Consider the following 20,635-nt stretch of genomic DNA (forward strand, 5'->3'; position numbering starts at 1 on the left):
CTAAAAAAAAAAAAAAAACAAAAAACAAAAAAACAATGTGTAGTATGTGTATAAATATCCAACAGGAAAAAACGACCAACCTGTGCTGTGTAAACGTCTCATCAAACAAATAAACCAGAATAAAGCAGCCCAAAAAAGTAGAATGATGAGATGACACCAGGCTCTCAGCATAAAACAATCTTTTATTTTAAAACAACATAACAGCTCTTGCTGCTTCTTCAGCTGTCAGTATAAAAATGCACACACAGCAATTTATACAGAAATTCAACTAACAAATCAACCAATTAAGCAATTATGTATTAAAAGGATACAAACAATAAATGCAATAAAAATTTAAAAATAAGAAATAAACTTAAATTCAACTAATAGAAATAAGTGTATGTAAAGCTTATCTATAAAGTGAGCATGTCTGTAACAAAGATTTAAGGGGGACTTTATCATTTAGTCCTGAACCATAATCAGCCCTTAACTGAGCTATCCACTTACTCTCTAAGCATTCAGTAGCACTCCTAACATCACCCAGCCTGTGTGTGCATTTTTTTATTGACATCTGAAGAAGCAGCAAGAGCTGTGAAAGCGCTTATGTTGCTTTAAAATAAAAGATTGTTCGTTTTATGCTGAGAGCCTGGTGTCATCTCATCATTCTACTTATATGTATAAATATGTTTAGTTACTATAACCTCAATTCGGCTTTGATTAGATTTAGCACAGTTTTGCATCACAAGACATTTCAACAGTAAATTCAAAACACACATTTTTGTCATACCACTATTACCATGAAGTATTGGTAAAATTCCCCCATTTGGCATACCACTGTATACACCTGCACAATTTTATAAATTACTGGTTTACTTCATCCACTATTTTGTGTGTGTGTTTTTTTTTCTACTGGTTTTCATTGAAGAAACATATTTTTTGGGTTGTAAACATGAAAACTGTCATGACAATTTTTTAACAGCAAAGCACTGACATTTTTTCTGAGCTGTAAATAATTTTTTTTCTGAAATAATTTTTTCTAAATATTTTTTCTGAGCTATAAATAACTTAGTTTTTATACACACTAATACATATTACATATGATTAGACAATTATATATTTATGTACAAAAGCAACGGAACGAACCAGGCAGAATCCAGGCAAGAGGCAGAAGCACAAAAGTCAGTAATGCTGTATAAAAGCACAACAGTCAATAATGCTGTAAGAAATCATTCATCATGGCTAGAAATCCAAGAACCACGCAAGAAGTCTTCAAATAATAAAAACAATCCACAAGTTTAATAAAAACTGGTAAGCGCTTTCGCTGTAGAGCTTCTTCAGACCAAGTACAAACTAAAGAAATCACACTATATATACACATATTATCAAAACTTCATCCAATCAAAGACTGTTCAAAGTAATTAAAAAATTAGCAAGTAGCAAACACTTAATTGAATCATTCATCTGAAACAAATGAATGCTCATTCATTCAAATTGCAAAGCAAGCAAAATAAGCAATACTAAAACACATGCTAAAATAGCTGCACTAAAAGCTGTCTAATAAAGAAACAAAAATGTATATATATGTATATATATATATATATATATATATATATATATATATATATATATATATATATATATAGTAAATGAATGGTTACATAATGCTATGCTCTTAAATTAACTATACTAAACAAAAATGTATAAACATATGAATATATATACAAAAATAAATATATGTAAATATACATACAAATATCATGCAGTCCCAAAAATAATTTATGTAACCTTCTTTTCTTTAAGAAAGGTTTAATAGAGGCCCTTTCATTAAGGCCTTTTCCTCTGTCAGCACGAAGTATAACAATCCAACAGGTTTCTCTATGCTCAGTATGTGTCAGAATATCACCTTCTCTAATACTAGGATGAATAATTTCAATGACTGAAATTAAAGGTGTGAGTGTTATCCTGTTCTAACACATGCTTCGAGAGTGCATTATGTAAAGAGCTTTTTCTAATATGATATATATGCTCCCTCATTCTGTCACGGAGCACCCTGTTGGTTTTGCCAACATAAAAAGAACTACAGGCTGTGCACTCTGCTAAGTAAACAACATGGGGGGATCATGCAGTTTGCTTCTACTTTAAAAAATAATTCTTTTCGAAGATCTGGATGATAGACAACATTAGATGTGTTAATAAACGTACAAAAATTACAGGTACCACATGGCAGAGTGTGCCCCATAACAGGGGTCGTGTTGACAGAATTCCTGTCATAACACAAGAACCTCCTCAAGTTTTTATGATTCTTGAATCTAAACTTGGGAATATCGCCCACTATCCTAGCTATAACATCATCAACTTGTAAAATGGGCCAGTGCTGTGCAAAAAGATCAGTAACTTGTCTATAATCGCTTGTGAAAAACAGAGGAATTTTAACTTTATTTATGGTGTTATTTTGACCATTAACAAAACCTGCCTCCAAGGCAGGTCCAAAATACGGTCTCACTGTGGTTAGCCTCAAATCTTTGAGGTCTGACCATTGTTTGCTGATTTCACTAGCAGTGTATCCCCTGTCCAATAGCTTTCTATGCAAACCAGCAAGCTCGTGCTGGAAGCCGTCCAAAGATGGATTTAACCTAGAGGCCCTCATTCCCTGTCCTCTGATTAAATTTCTAAAAATATAACCAGTATGCATGCTGGACCTAAAAAGAAAGGTATTTCTATGACATGTCTTACGATGTATACCTGTATTAATTGTGTGCTCATCCAATTTTTCAATATAAATGTCCAGAAACTCAATACAAGTATAAGACCAATTCTAAGTAAACTTAAGACTGTCAGTTAAATTATTAATAACATTAAAAAATTGTACCAAGTCATCAGGTGACCCTCGCCATAACAAAAACAGGTCGTCGATAAAATAACACATGTTCCTTAAAACGTGTAAGAGGGAATAACATATTAAGCTCCCAATGGGCAAGAAACATATTGGCGTAGCTATTGGCACATGAAGTGCCCATAGCTACTCCATGTTTCTGTAAATACATTTCATCGCAGAAAGTGAAAACGTTGTTTTCAAGAACAATTTCTAGGAGAAAACAAATCAAGTCAATTTGCTTCTCAGAATAATCACTATGTGCTGATAAATACTCATGCACATATTGCATGCCCAAATCATTGGGAATCATGGTAAATAATGATTGAACGTCAAAGGTGACAAAAATGACATCAAAGACATCCTTGATATTTTCATATAAATCCACCAAAAACTGTTTGGAATCTCATAAAACTGTATGATTCTGACTGATGACAGGTCTCAGGAACTTCTCATCATACAGTGAGAGTGGTTCAGTAACCCACCCTCCTCCAGCCACAATAGGTCTCATGGGAGGATTGGTGGGATACTTATAGATTTTGGGCAAACCTTGAATTGATGGAATTAATGGATCAGTTACTTTCAAAAAAAAAAATAATTCTTCGGTGATAAGATGAGCAGAGAAAATATCCAAAATATCATTACCAACAGATGAAATAATATGATGCACATCCCCAGTCGAGATCTTATCATAAAAATTAACATCAAGGTCATGGATTGACTATAATGTGACCTGTCCATGACAACTATAAGCCCGCCTTTATCTGCTGGGCGAATTACAATAGAACTATTATTTTGCAACTGATTCAAAGCTAACCTTTCTGGACATGTAAGGTTATATCGGGTGTGCTTCCTAAAATTATTACAATTATCATAAAAATGATAGATATTTTCTTCAGTCAGTTTAAGGTATGCCTCAACCAAAGGATGATTACTAGGAATAAAGCTACTAGACTTCTTCAAATTAAAATAATGGCCCATTTCATCACTGGGAACAGGTCCTACATCAGAACCACCATATATCAAACGTAACATAACATTCCTGCAGAAAACTTTCAAATCTAAGATTGTATCCGACATCTTGCTCTTGCAAGAGGGTATAAAATTTAAACCCTTACAAAGGACCCTACATTCCTCAAATGTCAACTCATGTGCAGAGATATTAAGGATTAATGATTCAGCACCTTGCCCCACATCTTTTTCAGGGTTTGATTCGGATGTGGCTCCCCTGAAAATTTGCGCTTGTGGCACCCTCTGCTGACTGATCACCCCCACCCCCTCCCTGATCCATATGGACTGGTAGGGGAAAAGGGAGTTAGTCTATGGTGCCATTTCTGGCTATATTTAAAGTTTCAATGCCAACTGTGGGAAGACTTCTATCCTTTGGTCTGACAACATTGCCTGAATCCTGACCTTTATTATTATATTTGTTCACTACAACTTTCTGGTACAAACTACCCGTATGATTCACACTCCTAAGTGGCACCGGATTGTCGGACTGCAACCCTAACTCGGTGGTGCCAGGAGGAAATACTTGATTGCCCACCATGTCCGCACCATCTCCAGCTACTTCTGCAAAACTTAATACTCTAATATTGGACCCTTTAACTAAATCATGAATACGTTCATCACTAACAGTATCCCCCACAGACTCAACAGTACATCTATTAGAAGCATCATAATTGCTGCTATCTGCAGCACGATTGACGTTAACTTTAACTACGTTATTCCTTGCAAAATTGTCCTCATTATTATGTCCGGTACGCGGCTACATAAAGACGTGGCCGTTCCGAAAGTCATTTATGTCCTTCAAGACTTTAGTTTTCTTCTGATGCACCAGCTTCCGCTCAAATATGGCTACACCATCTAACAAACTTTCAAAAACAGGGGTCAAAACATCATGGTGATATTTCTTAATGAGTACATCTTGCTTTTCTTGTAACGAATGTCTTAGCCTGTCCTCCTCCGGGCTGAAATAATCAATAAGTAAGCACATATAGCTGGCACTTACCTCCAAGTTCAGCTTCTGCCAGCGTGCCAATAACTCAGGGTGTTGAGACCCTTGGGTTGGCATGTTGAGAACTCGAAGTCCTAGAGGTACTATCTTTTTCTCGAGGCACAATTCAAAGTGCAAACGTTGTGCTTGTAGTCTTTTTAATTTAAGGAAATCATGCTCAATATCCTCCATGCTGTGCTGCAAGCTGTCCAAATCCCCTGTCTCATCGGTGATGTCATCATCAGTTGTGCGAAAATCAAACTGCCACAGGCAGCTCCTGTCTCTCAGCAAATACTGAGAGAACCTTTCTGAGAAGGGTGGTAGCACAGTATTCACTTTGCTAGTAGGGTTATAGTCCAACTCGATCGTTAAGGGTTGTTCTGTTGCCATGTCCTCATGGGTTGCAGATAATAAGACAAAGATAAAAAGTAGTATAATAATTATAACCAGCAGCCCAAGAGGTAAATCTTCCATTGCTAGAAAATAACTGGCAAAAATAAAATATGTACAACAGCAACAGCCTGTAGTTCTTTTTATGTTGGCAAAACCAACAGGGTGCTCCGTGACAGAATGAGGGAGCATATATATCATATTAGAAAAAGCTCTTTACATAATGCACTCTCGAAGCATGTGTTAGAACAGGGTAACACTCACACCTTTAATTTCAGAGTCATTGAAATTATTCATCCTGGTATTAGAGAAGGTGATATTCTGACACATACTGAGCATAGAGAAACCTGTTCGATTGTTATACTTCGTGCTGACAGAGGAAAAGGCCTTAATGAAAGGGCCTCTATTAAACCTTTATTAAAGAAAAGAAGGTTACATAAATAATTTTTGGGACTGCATGATATTTGTATGTATATTTACATATATTTATTTTTGTATATATATTCATATGTTTATACATTTTTGTTTAGTATAGTTCATTTAAGAGCATAGCATTATGTAACCATTCATTTACTATATATATATATATATATATATATATATACATATATATATATACATATACATATATATATATATATATATATACATATACATATATATATATATATATATATATATATATATATATATATTTTTTTTTTTTTTGTTTTGTTTCTTTATTAGACAGATTTTAGTGCAGCTATTTTAACATGTGTTTTAGTATTGCTTATTTTGCTTGTTTTGCAATTTGAATGAATGAGCATTCATTAGTTTCAGATGAATGATTCAGTTAAGTGTTTGCTACTTGCTAATTTTTTAATTACTTTGAACAATCCTTGATTGGATGAAGTTTTGATAATATGTGTATATATAGTGTGATTTCTTTAGTTTGTACTTGATTTGAAGAAGCTCTACAGTGAAAGCGCTTACCAGTTTTTATTAAACCTGTGGATTGTTTTTATTATTTGAAGACTTCTTGCGTGGTTCTTGGATTCCTTGCCATGATGAATGATTTCATACAGCATTATTGACTGTTGTGCTTTTATACAGCATTACTGACTTTTGTGCTTATACTGCAACACTGACTTTTGTGCTTCTGCCTCTTGCCTGGATTCTGCCTGGTTCGTTCCGTTGCTTTTGTACATATTTTATTTTTGCCAGTTATTTTCTAGCAACAGAAGATTTACCTCTTGGACTGCTGGTTATAATTATTATACAACTATATATTTATAGTATTCTAGTCAGATAATGTTTATGGTTAGATAGCTATGTGTTTTTTCTTGTATCAGTCTCGTTAACTCTTTTTACTTATCTACCTATGTATATGATTTTAGCTCTTGTCACAGACCCCATGAAGGCTTTACTGCATTAGTTAGCTGAAAGCAATTTTAGTTAAAAGTCTGAATTTGTATGTGTCTGTTATGTTTTTCTTAGGTTTATAGGTTAGTACTATGATAACTGCCCTTGCGAGCCATTTTAAGCCTAGCAAATTATCCCTTGTGAGGCTCAAACCCTGCACCTTGTGTTTGTAAGGCAAACACCTTAACCATTAGGCCACCCTCCCAACCCATTAACTCTGGATGTCCACAGACAGCTTAAAATATACTTTTAACACCTTCAAAAATTCTAACCAGTTATTCAAAACAGATAACTTCCAAGTGGTTGTCCCGATTTGGGAATGTGGGTTGGAAATAGGTAGCGTTTTCCTTATAAATATCGAAAAAAAGGATAAAAACTGCCAAAAGTCACCAAGAACCATCCAAAAAGCAGCAACCACGATAGAAGGCACCAAGCAGTAGTTTTTTAGAAGCAGACTTGTCAAAATTTATTTCGAACACACAGTTAAAGCATAAACGCATTCACCATACAAAGAATTGTGTTTTCGTCATCAGAATGACTTCATCAGATAACCAGCATACCCTAAAGCTTTCAATTTATACTTGAATACATCTTTTTCCACCAATAGAAATTCACTTTTAATTAAGTAATAAAATGTTCTTTATATAAAAATATATATATATATATATATATATATATATATATATATATATAAAAATACCATTTCAGTTAAATATTGTTAAATGTACTAAATGCATTTAATAAATATAATATTATAAACATATTCAGTTTAAAAACAATCATTAATTAAAACATCAATTAAAGTAAAAACATTAAAAACCGTTAATATTGTTTTCAGGGAAATAGTGTGTCACCTATCTATGAGAACAGTGCCCTCTCCTGACCAAACATGTTTATTACATTTAAAGTTTTGCAGCTCTCATTTTTAATAGAGGTACTATGGAAATACAATCATTCAGACCTGGTATTTTGTCAGCTTCTAAAGTGATTTGCCACCACAGTTCCCTAAATTCAATTCTTTCTTCCCATAATCCCCCTCTATTGTCATTTTTTATCTGTTCTACCACTAAAAATTTGTACTTATATTCAGGACAAACTTTAGTGTGCTTAAACAACGCATTACTTTCTTTCCCTATTGAAATGTCGTAAACATGTTCGTAAATCCTTCTTTTTAATTTCCTTTCAGTCTTTCCTATATAAAATGAACCACATTTTTCACAAGTAGCTATATATATTAAACCTTTCGATTTACAATTGTAAAACTCTGCACTATTTACATATCTACCTCCACTTTCTAAGAATATTTTATCATTGTTAATAATGTATGGACACTGGGTGCAATGCCCACATTTGTATGTACCTATTCTACTTCTCTTTTTTTCTATTTTATTTCTATTACCACTATTCTCTATTATACATCTTATATTTGGTGAATTTTTGAAAATAACTTTCTGTGGTATAGTAGTTATATTTTCTATATCTGTCAAGGCTATAAATTTCCCCCATTCTTTTAAAAATATTTTTTTGACTATATTATTCAGACCATTATATTCGAGCAACAACGTTTGCTGATATTCTTCAATTTCTTGTTTATTACTATCTGTTTCCTTGATAGCTTCTCTCTTTTTGTATAAAGGACAAAATTTATCACTTCTCCCTTTTTCCACCTCTTGTCTTATTTGTGTAATAAATGTTAATGGGTAACTTCTCTCTAGAAACATTTTTTCTAAGAGGTCACATTCCTTTTTAAAATCCATATCAGTACTTGTCATTCTACTTCCTCGAACAAACTGTCCCTTCACTATGTTTCTTTTGCAGTGAAAGGGGTGAGCACTCTCAAAGTGTAGATAAGAATTACAAAAAGTATCCTTTCTAAATATTCTAGTTCTTAATTCATTTCCTTCTTTATATATTTCCAAGTCCAAATAATATACATTAGATTCGGAGATATTATGTGTAAATTTTAGAAAATTGGTAGTATTTTCTATATATTTTAAAAATTCAGTGAATTTTTCTTTTCCAGCTGTCCATAAAATTAGGATATCATCCAGGAACCTTCTATAAATTTTCCAACAATTTTTAAATTCTGAATTAAAAATATATTTTTCTTCCCAATAAGCAAGTATTAAATTAGCATATGTAGGGGCGCAAGCCGCCCCCATAGCTACTCCTTGTTTTTGCTGATAAAATTCCCCATTAAAATAAATAAAGTTGTTCTTCAAAACCAGTTCCATTAGCCAGGTGCTTGTTAATTTCTCATTTTGTGTTAATAATGCATCTTCATAAACAATTTCCTCAAACATTATTGTCCCTTCTTTATACGGAATACAGGAAAATAAATCAATAATGTCTATTGTTACAAACAATATTTGATCATTAACAGGACTATCGGGTAATTCCATTAGTAAGTCCCATGAATCTTTCAAAATACATTTCCTTTTCATCCAAACACTTTTTAATTTTTTGTCTATGAATTTGGCTAATGGATATGTTTTTGAACCTTCTGCCGAAACTATCGGTCTAAAGGGTGGGTCCTCTTGATTTTTGTGAATTTTAGGTATTCCAAATATCGTGGGTGTTCTAGGTTTGTCCACTTTCAAATATTTGAAGGTATTATAGTCTATAATTTCTTCATCCAACATATCCTGTAAAATAACATCTATTTTATTATAGGCTATATTCATTTCATTTAAGGATGCTATTGAGTATCTAACCTCATTCCACAAGATAGTGTTCATTTTACCTTCGTATAAGATAGTGTCCATAATAACTAACCCACCACCCTTATCAGGTTTCATAACCCTTAATTTACTATTATTTTTTTATTTTATACAGCAAATCACTTTCTTCTTTACTTAAATTTGGGTTATACCATATTTTGTTTGCCTGTTTCCTCACTTCAGATTCTATAATTTTCTCTACATTTTTTAATTGTGGATGTAGCGGAGGGTTATAGATGCTTTTACGTTTCAATTCTGTCTTAAATTGTACTTTATTATTATCGTGAAACAAAATATGTAAGTTTACTTTTATTAAAAAACTTTTTATATCTAATATACTACCTGTTATATCACCTTTCCTTTTAGGAATATATTTTAGGCCCCTAGAGAATAAACAGAAATGCTCTTTCTCTAAAACTAATTCACTGAAATTATAAATTGTAAAGTTGTTATACACATATTTATTCCTATCCTTTACTATTTCATTGTCAATTTGTATATTGGGGTGGGGATTCAATAAAATTTCCCCCTCCCCCTCCCCCCCCTGGAAAATTTTGCTGTTGAGGGCCCTGTTTGCTTTTCAGTCTTTCAGATCTCCTTAAAGGTGGGAATTCAACGTCATAGTCTTGTCCATCCTCTTCATAAAAACATGTTTCACCATCATTTACATTAATATTATTATGTCTATCATGGTATTTATGTCCATCACCATAGTTGTTATATCTTTTGTTAGGTGTAGGGTAACATGTGTTGTTCTCATATTCATTAATATCCATCTCCAGTTTTCTAATTTTCCTACTTATTAAATCTTCACAATTTATGTCAATATCTTTCCTAATGTTATAGTATTTTTCTTTTTCTTCTCTAATTGAAAAAATTAAATCATCTTTGATATGCTGGTCCATTTCATCAATATCTTTCTGTAAAGCTTCTTGGTTTCTTGTATTGTCTTTTATAATCAGCTTTAAAACATCAATACCACATTTGTTGAACACATCCAAAAGCTCTTTGTGAAAGTCAGTACCAATAACTACATTGTTCGGGAATTTAAACACCCATAATCCCTTAGGAACAATGTCCCTAGTAATACATTCTTTTAAATACTCATTCTCAATGCTCAATACTTTGAATTTATACATTAGTTTAGACAATTTATCAACTTTATTTTTATAAGAATCATTTAAACTTTCTTTTTTCTTATTGTTACAGTCCCATTTAAACACACATTTGCCTTTTAGCCAGTCGGAGGTCTCTTTATGCATAATAGTTGTCACAGTACCCGAGTTACAGCAACGCTCCTCTCAAAAAGCGTTGTTGTTTCCATTTAAGCCACTTCTTGCTTCCAGATTGTGAAAAATCATCGGAGTGTTACCAGCGTCAAAAGTACCTTCTATTTCCCCATTGTTAGTTCCACCAAGGTCGCCGGCTTCAGGATTGATGCCAATAAGCTCCCCTTGCTTCCGTTTGTTCCTTACAGTTTTAGCGTTAAACCCTTCGGTTCTTGACACTTGCGCTTGTAAGTTGACGCTGCTAGCCTCGATAAACGACTGGCTAATGGGTGTGAGTAATTCCACTAGGGCTGTTAACTGACCAATGAGCTTCCTAACTTGCCCTGCTTCGTCCTGCCTCCTAGAATCAGGAAGTGGTGAGCCATCCATCGTGAATCCACAAAGATAAACCAATAAATATCGAAAAAAAGGATAAAAACTGCCAAAAGTCACCAAGAACCATCCAAAAAGCAGCAACCACGATAGAAGGCACCAATCAGTAGTTTTTTAGAAGCAGACTTGTCAAAATTTATTTCAAACACACAGTTAAAGCAAAACGCATTCACCATATAAAAAATTGCGTTTTCGTCATCAGAATGACTTCATCAGATAACCAGCATACCCTAAAGCTTTCAATTTATACTTGAATACATCTTTTTCCACCAATAGAAATTCACTTTTAATTAAGTAATAAAATGTTCTTTATATAAAAATATGTATATATATATATATATATATATATAAATACCATTTCAGTTAAATATTGTTAAATGTACTAAATGCATTTAATAAATATAATATTATAAACATATTCAGTTTAAAAACAATCATTAATTAAAACATCAATTAAAGTAAAAACATTAAAAACCATTAATATTGTTTTCAGGGAAATAGTGTGTCACCTTGGTGCCTTCTATCATGGTTGCTGCTTTTTGGATGGTTCTTAGTGTTTTCCTTAACTAGGATTTAGTTTGACCTACTTAGTAGTAATGTGTGGGGTGGGTACTTGCTGTTCTAAAATGCACTTTTCATGGCCCTGTTTATATTGTTTGCCCTTGAATAGGCTGGTTTAAAATTAAGCAATACATATATTTTCCACATCTATTTCTAAGTGTATAAAAGTTGGTACGTTTAACATTGTAAAATATTTCTGATTTTTGTTGTCTGCGATGAATAAAGGTTTGTTGGTTTTGGAACACTCCCTGGTTTTCATGATTTTTGGGAATTATTGTGACTGAACTCATCAACAAAGTTTTAAGACCACTAGTTTCTCTGTGTTTTTTTTAGTGTTTCCTCACCACTCAAGGTGGCGAGGTTGGAACTAGACAGATTCATATGCTTGTTCATTTTTATATAGCTATATGGGCAGAATACCATAGCTTATAAGATTTGAGAAGAAGGATGTGTGTCCATGAGTTCCTGAAGAATGGTCCTGGCAAAGCCTGCCCTAGATCTGGAAAAAGTCTACTCCATTTCCAAAAGAAGGGAGTACCACAGTTGCCTGAGCCAGAAGGGAGTCACCACAGTGATCTTACAGAATCCTTCTGAATCTTCAGTGACCCAGGATAACAGTGGAAAAGCATAACGGAACATTCCCCTCGAAGACACAATCTGTCTGTTTTCCAGGATGCTCATGAGTCCTGGAGCAAAACTTTGTCAGCTGCTTGTTGTGAATGGAGGCAAATATGTCTGTTTGAAGAGTATACCTACAGCTGTACCAAATCCTGTAAGATCCCTGACTCAATTAATATCCGTGAAGGTCTGTCCTGGTCCTGCTCAGGTTGTCTACCACAAAGCTTTTGCTATGACTGAAGGTAACAAGCCTGTAGGATGACTGATATTGTGCAAAACTGATATATCCCTGACAACCACGGCTAATCTGCACAGAGGGTAAAATCTGGAAATCCTGTTTACACACCACTTCACTGTGGTATAGTCTGTGAACACCTGCAGGGGTCCAATGAACCACAGATGATTGAGAGAGTTGAGTGCATTTATTAGTGCTAATCATTCTTTGATGTTTAAGTGCTCTGATCTGTCTTTTTTGTTCCAAAAACCTTAAGCTTTTACCCCCAAAGACACATGTTCCTAAGCAAAGTCTTGTCTCAGTAGCAGATGGTCTAAGTAAAACTTCCATATCAAGTGGATAATTCAAAGTTTCAGCTATTACATCTTCAGGGAAATTTAGAGAACATACCCATCTAACTGTGTGACTCTGAGCAAGTCGCTTAACCAGATACCATTCCCAGGATGAGTCTGAAAAAGGTCCATGGAGATCATTGCACTATCTTGGAAAACAAATACAATAACAGACTGGTGCTCATATTTTCAAAGGTAGTAAGCAAAAACTTTAAAATGTGAGCTTGACACATTAGAATTATAAAATTAAGAATGAAGGAAGAAAATACTCTTTTCCCAACTATATCAACAGTGTTCCTATAATTGTCAGAGGGAGAAGGATTAACATTTACAAGTTCAGATAAGATTAGAAATTGAGTACCTGTAAGAATGAAGAACCTCATAAAATCTGTCTGCTTTGTAAGTGCTGTAAGCTGAAATAAAAAAAAAAAAATCCCCAAAGCTGGAAGTGCAGAAGGACAGCCATAGACTGAGGCAATTTCAGTTGTAATAAATCATAATATTTTTCAAAGAACCTAGAAAGTCATTCTGTTCACACTGAAAATATTAGTTTGTTCTAGCAAATGTTTCAGAAAAGGAAAATAATTTCCTCAGAGACAGAATTTGATGCCTGAGGGAAAATAACTGAATTTGTCTCCTTAGATTCTATTCCCTATACATTATATTGGGAATAATCAGAAAAGTACAGTTGTGCAAGAATATACTGTAACAGTAGATGTCTTACTGAACTCTGTTGCAGTATTCCAATAATTCTGAGTTATCTCATTGAGGTAACCTGACGTCCATCCTGTGTACCAAAGCCAAAAACCTACCTTATCCTATGCTCACACACCCAGCAAATGGCCTAAACCTGTGAGCATATGTGGATGAAAGAAAGCAAGCTCCTCAGACTATCTAAAGCCAAGAACCCCTGGGCAAGTCTAAGTAAAAGTTCTAAGAAAAAACAAGGTCACCCAAAAAGAGGAGACAAGGTTCTACTCCCAACTCGGTCCACAGGGTGTAGAGATAAATATAAGTAAAACGGGGAAGGATGGAGAGTTGCTATACTGCAACAGTGTTCAGTAGGACAGCTACTGTTATGGTAAGTTCTTACACAACTGTATTATGTCCTTCCTTAAATCACTACTGCAGTATTTCAATATCATTCACTGATTTCCAAAACTTAGAGGTTGGAAAGTGTGGATGTATCAGAGACATACCAATCCAAGAAGTACAGATCTGACAAAAACGTCCTTGATGTAGAAAAGGTATCTACTTTGTAATGTTAGTGAAGATGTGTACAGAGGATCAGGTTGCTTCTTTCAGAACAGCTTTGGAATCAATGACCTTGAAGAAAGCACCAGAGGAGAAGATTGCTCTGGTAGAATGTGCTTTCACTGGTGAAGACAAGGACTTGCCATGGCAAGAATAAAAGAAGGAAATGGATTTAGAGCTCCAACTGGAAATAGACTGCTTTGAGATTAAATTGCCCAGTTTTCCTTCCTGGAAAGAGACAAAAAGCTGGTCTGTTTGCCTAATGTCTTTGATCTTATCAAAGTAGAATCTTAGTTATCTATGTACAGCCAAGGAGATCCAAGGAGTGCAGAAAGCTCTCACCTTTGTTCTGTGGGTTTGGAATGAAGGTAAGTAAATATGTAGATTCATTGACCACCTTGGACATGAAAGAAGGGTTAGCCCTTAGGCAGATCCTATCCTTATGGAAAATAAGAAAAGGAGGAACAGTCAAAAGGGCTTGAAGGTCAGAGACTGTTCTGGCAGACATAAGGTCCACAAGCAAAATAGTTTTCCAAGTACAAAACTTTAGGGACACAGAGGTCACAAGTTAAAAAAGTTCCAAAGTGAGTTTTTCCAGGGGGAGGTGGAATAACCCTCCTAGGTGGATTCAAGTGAAGGATGCCCTTTAGAAACTGCTTGACTTTAACCTTTGAAAGCAAGGGTGAATTAAGTGGCATGCAGGCTGAGATGGCAAAGAATGCCTTAAGAGAAGAGTAGGCAAGTCCAGATTTGAGAAGCTCACACAAGTAGGACAGAATTGTTGGGACTACCCCCCCCCCCCCAAGAATGGGGCTGTCATTCTTTTTATGACATCAGATAGAAAATGTCTTCCATTTGTAGATGCAAGACTTTCTAATGATGGGTTTTATTGCTTCCTAAAGCACATTCTCAGAGAACCGGTGTCTGAAAATTATTAAAATTCTGTTTTCAACAGTATATTGAGAGCCTGTAGGTTGGGATGAATGCATCTCCTTATTACTACAATTGTCAATACCGGTATTCTACTCTTCATTATCTAAATATGCTCTCTTCTAAAACATCTCAAACCCTAAACTCAGCATTCCCCACCATTATACAATGTCTCACTCTATCCTCACTCATGCTCATATTATAAACCTACTCTACATCTTACCATTCACAACTCCCTGACTACTTTACCCATTATCAAAAGACACATGATTGCAATGCAACCCCTTCATCCATCCTGTTCAATATAGGTCTCCACGTACATAAAAATCACTACACAAACCCTATTAAATCTAAAATACTCCCAAAAGGATTCAAAGGTACAATTACCAACTGTTCCACAAAAACTAAAACAACACTTTCAAATAAGTGTACTACTGAATTTACTGCAGGTGATATTCACTCCAACCTGGACCCTTTCAGGTACCAAGTTACTGCACAAATAAATCAATGCTGCCCAATAACATAAACTGTTCTGACAAAATAAGAAATAGCAACAATAAAATCAATCTATTCCATATGAACCTCAGAAGTATTGTAAATAAAATCCCAGAACTACACTCATGGATAAAATATCACTCCTCTGACATATTAGCGACAAAGAATCTTGGCTAAAACCTAATATCAGTAACACAGAAATACTCCCTGGCTTTAACATCCTTAGTGCTGATAGATTAAACAAAAAAGCAGGAGTAGCAGCAATAATGTACCACAGTAGCATAAACTTGTTATCTTTCTCATCTCTCATACCCTCCTTCCACAATGCCTAACTACTTCTAAATTTTCTGAAACTAAATGCACATACAAAAAAGTTATGTACTCACCATAATTTTCCGTGTCATCCATTTTTATTATTCATCAACAAATGGGTTTAGATCCAACCATTGGATATGACCTGGATACTCTATCCAGCTCATAGAACACTGATACTCTCGAGCTCCTCCCTTACCCATAATGTACTAGTCCCCTATCATACCTCAGATCTTGTTTACCTATATAGTAATTAACACTTAGAAATGTTAGATCTGTAAAACAAATCACTGCAGTCACTCGTATACAATAAGGAACTTATTACAGCACTTGCCCAATGGCATTCAGAGATGTGCACCAAATTGTAGAAACAAACTCCAACCACTGGTATAAAGAAAGTCTCTTTAGAAGCCAAAAAAGCAATCCGGAACTGTTGAAAATAATAACATTTATTCCCATACAAAACGTTAAGCGCTTTCACTCGTTTAACACGAGCTTCCTCAGAACAATTAAATTATCCTTCATCCACTTCTTAAATACATTGCATTGGCGCCAAAATCCTGAATTATTAAAGCAACAGTGCTCTCTAACAGGATTATAATAAGTAAATTCTAAGCATTGCCATAAAAATTGTGACATTTCTATTAAAAATCACTTCACTTATAATTTTTAAAAAATCACATACGAACATTTAAAATGTTGCTTATTATAATGTACAGAAAATTTTACTTCAGCTCTCAGTATAAGGCTTTACTTAGTATGTATATAAAATCAGTCTATACTTATAATATAGAACCCTAATTATAAAATTACCTATATGTCTACTTAGTATTAACAAACTACATATGTATTGTTATGTCTAGTGTGATCAAAAAAATATATATAATACTAGTACAAATACATATAAATAGGAAATGAGTGGCAATAATTAATATATTGAAAAGGCCTTACTACAACAATAATTAAAAATATGCATGCACTAATTTTTAACCATCAAAAGAGGCAGAGGCAGATTACAGTTAAGCCTCTTTTGATGGTTAAAAATTAGTGCATGCATATTTTTAATTATTGTTGTAGTAAGGCCTTTTCAATATATTAATTATTGCCACTCATTTCCTATTTATATGTATTTGTACTAGTATTATATATATTTTTTTGATCACACTAGACATAACAATACATATGTAGTTTGTTAATACTAAGTAGACATATAGGTAATTTTATAATTAGGGTTCTATATTATAAGTATAGACTGATTTTATATACATACTAAGTAAAGCCTTATACTGAGAGCTGAAGTAAAATTTTCTGTACATTATAATAAGCAACATTTTAAATGTTCGTATGTGATTTTTTAAAAATTATAAGTGAAGTGATTTTTAATAGAAATGTCACAATTTTTATGGCAATGCTTAGAATTTACTTATTATAATCCTGTTAGAGAGCACTGTTGCTTTAATAATTCAGGATTTTGGCGCCAATGCAATGTATTTAAGAAGTGGATGAAGGATAATTTAATTGTTCTGAGGAAGCTCGTGTTAAACGAGTGAAAGTGCTTAACGTTTTGTATGGGAATAAATGTTATTATTTTCAACAGTTCCGGATTGCTTTTTTGGCTTCTAAAGAGACTTTCTTTATACCAGTGGTTGGAGTTTGTTTCTACAATTTGGTGCACATCTCTGAATGCCATTGGGCAAGTGCTGTAATAAGTTCCTTATCGTATACGAGTGACTGCAGTGATTTGTTTTACAGATCTAACATATATAGTAATTAAGAAATAACAAGAATATGAGATAACACTATCTGGAGCTCAAATAAAGGAACATTGGTTCCTTTAGCATCTTCTAATCCTTCCAGAAGTCAAATCAGTAGGGGTTTGGAGGGAGGAGCTGAGGAAGAATGAAAATGAACAACACAGCTGGAACTTTATGGTGAGTACATAACTTTTTTATCTGATGTTGTCATTTTCATTCATTCCTGAACAAATGGAACAGAGTCTCCAGCTACCTAAACCCTGGGAGGACTCTAAGGAAGGATAGTCCTGAGCATTGCTGAGCCGAGGGCCACTCTTCCCCTAGAGACCAGATCCAATTTGTAATGAGCAATAAAGGTATGAGGATTAGCCCATGTTGCAGCTGCACAAACATCATCCAAGGAAGATCTGGATAAAAATATAGAAGACGTTGCCAAAGACCTGGTGGAATGAGCCCTTAAAGGTTTTGACAAAGACAACCCCATTTTTTGTAAACAAAGGAAATCCAATCAGTTAACCATTTGGCTAAAGTTACTTTAGTAACTGGGTTGCCCAATTATGAATCTAAAAAGGAGACAAATAATTGATCTGATTTCCTGAAAATGTTTGTCCTATGTAAATAAAAATGTAACTGTCTGTAAACATCCAACAGATGCAACATATACTCTCCTTTGTTTGTGACATTAGGAAAGAAAACTGGAAGGTTGATATTTTTATTGATATTGGATTCTAACACCACCTCAAGAAGGAAGGATGGATTAGTTCGTAAGGATACCCTATCCTTATGAAAAATCAAATAAAGTGGCTTAGAAGATAGGGGTGAAGTTCTGGGACACTTCTAGCAGAAGTAATGGCCACTAAAAAGACAGTCTTCCAGGTTAACAATTGTAGTTCACGTTTAGCTGACAGTTCAAAGGGAGATTAGGGCAAAGATTATAAAACCACATTTAAATCCCACTGGGAGTGGGATCTTTAAAAGAGGGTCTAAAAAGAAAGATTTCCCTTATAAAGAAAGCTTGGAAGAAGCTCAAGATGAATTATTTACTCCAATTTGAAAATTAGAAATGGCAGAAAGTTGTACTTAAATAGCTGAAGAACTAACAGCTTCATTAAAAATCTTAGCTAAAAACTCAAGAACTTTGGGTACTGGCACTGAAAAGGAGTCAGTGACATTTTGCTGTGTCCAAACAACAAATATTTCCATTTGCTTCTGTAAATTTTTCTAATGGAAGCTTTGTGAGAAGATAAAAGAATGTGACATCCAGGGGAGAGAGCCTGAGCTAACTATCAATGGAAGTAGAGAACCTATGCGGTCAATTTTTAGGCCTAAAATGGCCAGGTGTATCATATAGGTTGGGTGAGACAGAAGGTCTGGAACTGGATACAGAATCTATGGTGAGTGAAGCAGATGAGGCCAAAGAAAGGGGAATCAAATCTGACGAGGCCAGTTAGGAGCAATGAGGAAGACTGTACTCTTCAGTCGAGATGCTTTCTGAAGGAATTTGGTGATTAGAGGTATTAGGGAAAAGGTGTAGAGGAGACTGGAGAGCCAATCATGGAGAAGAGTGTCTCCTTGTGATTCCCCCAGTGGGGGGATCAGGCAAAGAACCTGATGCACTTATTGTTGAGAGGAGATGCAAAGAGGTCGCAGCAAGGTTGACCCCATTGACGGAACATCTTTTCTCCCACTTTCATGTTGAGTGACCACTCATGAGGCATTAGAATGAACCTGTTTAACTTGTCTACTATCAAGTTGTGATTTCCCCTAGAATGTGCATCACTATCAGAAATTGATTGGATGAGATCGCCCATTGCCACACTGTCAAAACTTCTCGACACAGAGGATAAGATCTGGTTCCTCCTTGTTTGTTGATGTACCAGACCACTGGCATATTATCCATCTGAAGCATAATAGTCATGAAAGGGAGAGTGTCTCGGAAGACCTGCAATGCTAGGAGTACAGCTCTCATTTCTAGGACATTGATATACATATTTGCCTCTTCGGGAGGCCATGTGCCTTGCACTGTTCTTTTCCCAGAAGTACCCCCCCACCTGACTTGGGAAGTGTCCGTGGTAGCTATGGCCTTGGGCTGATGGAGAATGAAGGGGTGACCTTGCATTATCGGATTGGAGTAAATCCACCAAAGGAGGTAATTTGTACATGCCTGAATTATTTTGATTTTGGCGGACAAAGGTTAATGAAGAATAGACCACTGAGTCACTAGGATCAACTGAAGAATTCTCATGTGGTATCTTGCTAATGGAACCAAAATTATTGCAGCAGACATTGATCCCAATGCTTGAAGGATCAATCAAGGTGAGTGAGAAAAATTTTGGATGATCCTTTTGACTTTGAATCATATGGTGTGTACCCTTGGTAAAGGAAGGGAGGCTGTCAAAGATACTGTGTTGAACAATGCTCAGATGAACTGCAGTATTTGAGTTGATTCTAGTTGAGATTTGTTGTGATTTATAGTAATTCCCAAGTGAGACCATAACTGGAGTACATAATCTCATGCTTTGATCAGATGATGCTTGGTCGGAGCAGTTATGAGCCAGTGGTCTAAGTAAAGAAACATCCAGAATCATTGCAGTCTAAAGTGAGCTGCCACTACTGCCATGCATTTCCTGGGGGTTGTGGTGAGACCAAAGGGCAGAGCTCTGAATTGGTAATGACTGACTCCCAGCTGGAAACGAAGGAATTTTCTGGATTGTTTGTTCATTTTTATATGATAGTATGCATCCTGAAGATCTACTGAGCACATCCAGTCATCCTTGTGCAGAAAAGGCAGAATGGACTGAACCATGACCATCTGGAACTTGGTGTACTGAACTGACTTGTTCAGAATGCTGAGATCCAATACTGGTCTCCAGTTCCCTGTTTTCTTTGGCAATAAAAAGAATCTTGAGTAAGTTCTGGACTCTTTCTGACCCTGGGGGACCTCTTAGATGACTCTTTTTTTTCCTAGCACCTTTTTCATGTCTACTGCTGCTGCTTTCTTTGACTGGATGGAACATCGGGGATTTTGTTTACAGTTAAGGGGATAGGGAAAAAGATATTAAAAAACCTCTGGAAGTAATCCTCTGAATCCATGAATCTTTTGTAATCTATAGCCAGGCTCTCTG

Source organism: Protopterus annectens, chromosome 6.part1, assembly GCF_019279795.1.
Source record: "Protopterus annectens isolate FY-2018-M chromosome 6.part1, PAN1.0, whole genome shotgun sequence".
Taxonomy (NCBI): Eukaryota; Metazoa; Chordata; order Ceratodontiformes; family Protopteridae; genus Protopterus; species Protopterus annectens.